A 4,105-nucleotide genomic window follows, 5' to 3' on the forward strand; every position below is an offset into this window, starting at 1 on the left:
TAACATCAGCTACATATGAATATATATATGGCAGCTATCAGTTTGCTTTGTCCTCATGTTAAAGCAATATTTACACTCTAGGGCTTTTTTTTTTTTGCGGTGCGCGGGCCTCTCACTGTTGCGGCCTCTCGCGTTGCGGAGCACAGGCTCCGGACGCGCAGGCTCAGCGGCCATGGCTCACGGGCCCAGCCGCTCTGCGGCACGTGGGATCCTCCCGGACCGGGGCACGAGCCCGCGTCCCCTGCACCGGCAGGCGGACCCCCAACCACTGCGCCACCAGAGAAGCGCCACTGTATTCTGCTTTTTAGATGCAAGAGGTACGGGCAGATCGCAACTCCCAGGCATCCCGCAAAGTAGTCGGGTCACCGTAGAGTCAAACTTTACCCGCTCAAAAATTCGTCTGATATTAGCAGTGAGGATTTGGGCGTAAGCCCGAATTGTTATTTTCCTGACTCAGAAGTTTAAGGCATTTGGGCTCTTCTTGAATTACAAAGTCAACACTTATTGCTTTGTGAGATTCCACTTTTATTAATAATAGTTTACTCTTAAGTTATTTTATAAATAATTTTTTTTTCAAATCCTAAAAATCACCGAACACTTGAATAATGTGCTATAATTGTAATGAATTAATGAGAAAAGCACTAAAATGGGAGTAAGAGATAAATGTATCCTGTATTATGTCCTATGGGCTACTGAAACAAATTACCTTAAACTTTGTGACTTAAAATAGTATAAATGTATTATCTTATAGTTCTGGAAGCTGGAAATCTGAAATTGGTTTCACTGGTCTAAAGTTATGTGTCAGCAGGGTTGGTTCCTCTGGAAACTCTGAGAATTTGTTTCCTTGCCTGTTCTAACTTCTGGAGGCTTCCTGGATTTCTTGGTCTGTGACCCCTTTCCAGCAACTGTCCAACCTCTTACTTCGAGTCCTTGCTAGGAAAGAAGAGAAGTGTTTCTTCTTCCTGTTGGGCTTTGCTATCATCACAGGGCATGAGACCTCCCCCTTCTAGTATTCCAACTCTATTTAATTGAGATTTCTGTTTATAAATTTCTTACCTAAAGATGCAGACAGCCTTGGAGATTGAGAAAAAGAGAGGGAATATTAGAAACAGAGAGGAGAACAAAAGAAGAAATGAGATGAGACAGGAGAGAGAAAGGAAAGGAAAAGCGAGTAGGAAAAAGGAGATCAGAGGAAAAGTTTAGAAGACAGAAGGGAAGCAAAACGAGCATGGTTTAATAAAATCTTGGGAATTGGGAGGTCTTTTCTTTAGATGTTTTCATTTTTATAGCATATTTTTAATATCCTGAATATATTATTTTTACAGCACTACTTGCTTATTGTGCACCCAAAGATTCCATTATGGATGAACTAATTGAATCCTTTTGTGTTTTTCAATGATCTCATAGACCACTTGAATGAGAACTGTCTGTGATATTTGTATAAATTGAGATTCCTGGACACTTCCCAAACTGCTGATTCTGAAACTCTGTGCTGCAAATGCAAATACGTTTACCAAGTATACTGGATGATTCAATACACAGCTATATTTGAGATTTAATTGCTTGCATTTACAGAACTATCATCTAAAGGTGGCCTGCAGGTAGACCAGAACCTATTCCTTCCAATCTGCAACAACATTTATTCTGTACTTGAAATTGAAGTATCACTTTTAAAATTTTCTTTTTTACAATCACACTTTGGTGTGAAGGGCAAACCAAAAGCTGATACAGCTAGTGACAGCATGAAGTTAACATCCACACCTGACCTGGCAGGCTGGAGACCAGGGAAGGGTTGATATTGAAGTTCGAGTGTGAAAGCAGCCTGGAGGCAGAATTCCTTCTTCTTTGAGGGACATCAGTCTTTTCTCCCGAGTCCTCCATCATGGCTTTCAAATATTATCTTCCAGGGGTTCTTAATGCCATTGTGCATCTGGGACACCATAGGTGCTTTTAAAACTAACATGCCTGGGTCCCTGCCCAGAAACAGCTTACAGTGGTACGGGATGGGTCCTGGTGTTGATACCTGTATAAAGCTTTCCAAATGGTTATAATAGGCAGCCAAGGGTGCCATCATTGAATTTTGCATCATAAAATGATGATTCTTAATTGGCAAGATTATTCACTCAAGTTTAGTATGAGTTAAACGTGCACCTCTTTCTAAAGGTGCATTGTTAACTGACCATTGGGCTCACTGGACCCCAAAAATGAACCAGTCAGAGGCTGGCAATGTTCTGATGTCACAGAGATCACACACAGTTGCTGGTCTCCTTCAGTCGGAGGCAACTGGTTTACATGGCCGCACCTGTGGATGCAATACTTTATAGACAGTGAAAAGCAAACGAAAAAGTGAATTGGTTACCATTAGTTACTTAAAATAAAAATAAATAGGGGGGCTTCCCTGGTGGCGCAGTGGTTAAGAATCTGCCTGCCAATGCAGGGGACACGGTTTGAGCCCTGGGCCAGGAAGATCTCACATGCCTCGGAGCAGCTAAGCCCGTGCGCAACAGCTACTGAGCCTGCGCTCTAGAGCCCACAAGCCGCAACTACTGAAGCCCACAAGCCGCAACTACTGAAGCCCACAAGCCACAACGGGCCGTGTGGAGCCCGCGCTCCGCAACGAGAAGCCACCGACCGCAATGAGAAGCCCGCGCACCGCAACAAAGAGTAGTGTTCGCTCGCCACAACTAGAGAAAGCCCACCCACGGGCAGCAAGAAAGACTCAACGCAGCCAAAAATAAATAAATAAGTTTATAATAAATAAATAGATAGATAGATAAACTAATACTTACTGGCAAGGGCCATGACTTGAATCACAAAAGAGTGATTTAAAGAAAAGTAACACGCCTTATTTTCTACCTTTAACACTGACTTCATTTACACCGAAACTCCCTCTGGGCAACAAAAAGACCATAGCTGAATTAACACCTACAGATGACCAAACGAAGGTCTTTTCATACCAGCGTTTCTCAGGACCTGTGAGTAATCTTCTAGTTAAAATTGAGTCAAAAAAACTTTGTTCGGAACCTGCTGCATGCAAGGTAATTTGTGTGATAGATTCTGTCTTATCTGAGCCAAAGTGTTAATGTTATCTTCAATTATAGAGCAACATTCGTTGAAATAAATTGAACCAAAAAAATCACTTTTTTCCCCAAAATTCTTTACAAAGTATAACTTTCAAGCATATTAGAAAACATAGAGACTGTTATATGTTATACAGAGCAATAAAGCAGCCCAAAAATATAGCTGCAGAGAAAAACTGGAGAAACCTCTCATTTCAACTAAGTTAAGCAAAATGTCCTTTCTAACCTTCTTAATAGAACCCTCCCTGTTTTAAATTGAGTCATTCCGAGTACCTGAGTTTCATGTTTTATAGTTTTATAATTTGTAACGTCTGGCAAAGATCAAGGTTTCTCACTTTTCACCTCACAGATGTCCTTGCAAACTGGAACAAGGTTTAAATGGTTTACATACATATATTACTTCATTAGTGCCTAATTAAAAATACATCTGACAGCTGGCAGACAATGAGGTGCTTCAGATAATCCAAGGGAACTGATCAAGGATGGAAAATTGTGCTTGTACCACTTATATGAATTCATGGAATTCATTTTTCGTTTTTAGGAATGGGTTTTCTTCTCCACCAACCTTATACATTTTGTATACATGTTGTTACTGACATATTCATGCTGCATTTAGAGTACATGTTGTATTTTAATAGGAGTATGTAGATTATTTTTCTATTAGAAGTTCTTAGAAAAAAGTGAAAATGAAAGATCTTTTTAAATGTCCTGAATTTGATCCTTTTTTCTCTTTCAGCTTTATTGAGGTATAACTGACAAATAAAATTGTAATATAATATTAAAAGTGTACAATGTGATGATTTGATATATGTATATATTACAGAAGGATTCCCATCGAGTTAACTAACATATCCATCACTTCTCATATTTACAAATTTCACTTATACAATACAATGTTATCAACCAGAGTTGCCACGTTATACATTAGATCTTCAGACTTACTCATCTTATAGCTGAAAGTTTGTACCTTTTTATCAACCTCTCCCTATTTCCCCCACCTCCCAGCCCCTGGCAACCACTTTTCT

The 4,105-nt window shown here is 40.0% G+C and overlaps 1 non-coding gene across 1 annotated transcript; it reads right to left on the reverse strand.

Annotated features, from left to right (window-relative positions):
* Positions 1-320: 320 nt before the first annotated feature.
* On the reverse strand, positions 321-470 carry LOC131747320 (U12 minor spliceosomal RNA). Its single transcript, XR_009332867.1, has one exon. It is a non-coding gene; the product is annotated as a U12 minor spliceosomal RNA (small nuclear RNA).
* Positions 471-4,105: the final 3,635 nt, after the last annotated feature.

Source organism: Kogia breviceps, chromosome 1 (genome assembly GCF_026419965.1).
Source record: "Kogia breviceps isolate mKogBre1 chromosome 1, mKogBre1 haplotype 1, whole genome shotgun sequence".
Classification (NCBI taxonomy): Eukaryota; Metazoa; Chordata; class Mammalia; order Artiodactyla; family Physeteridae; genus Kogia; species Kogia breviceps.